The following is a 209-nucleotide window of genomic DNA, read 5'->3' on the forward strand; positions in this document are numbered from 1 at the left end:
AACATGCTGAGGACGAGGAGGACACAAATTCCACTCCGAAACTATCCCTGTGACAGCGGGACTGCTACTGCCGAGTTACCCGCACAGGCAGTTCGCCCAGCCGTCAGATTCAACCGTGGCGGCATCCCTCCGTTGGGGTCGAACTACTTTTGGCTTGGGGTCACTCTAACCCCGAGATCTGAGCCTCTACTTTAGTCAATCCTCTTCGG

Source organism: Diachasma alloeum, unplaced genomic scaffold (assembly GCF_001412515.2).
Source record: "Diachasma alloeum isolate Michigan unplaced genomic scaffold, Dall2.0 Dall_scaffold_01098, whole genome shotgun sequence".
Taxonomy (NCBI): Eukaryota; Metazoa; Arthropoda; class Insecta; order Hymenoptera; family Braconidae; genus Diachasma; species Diachasma alloeum.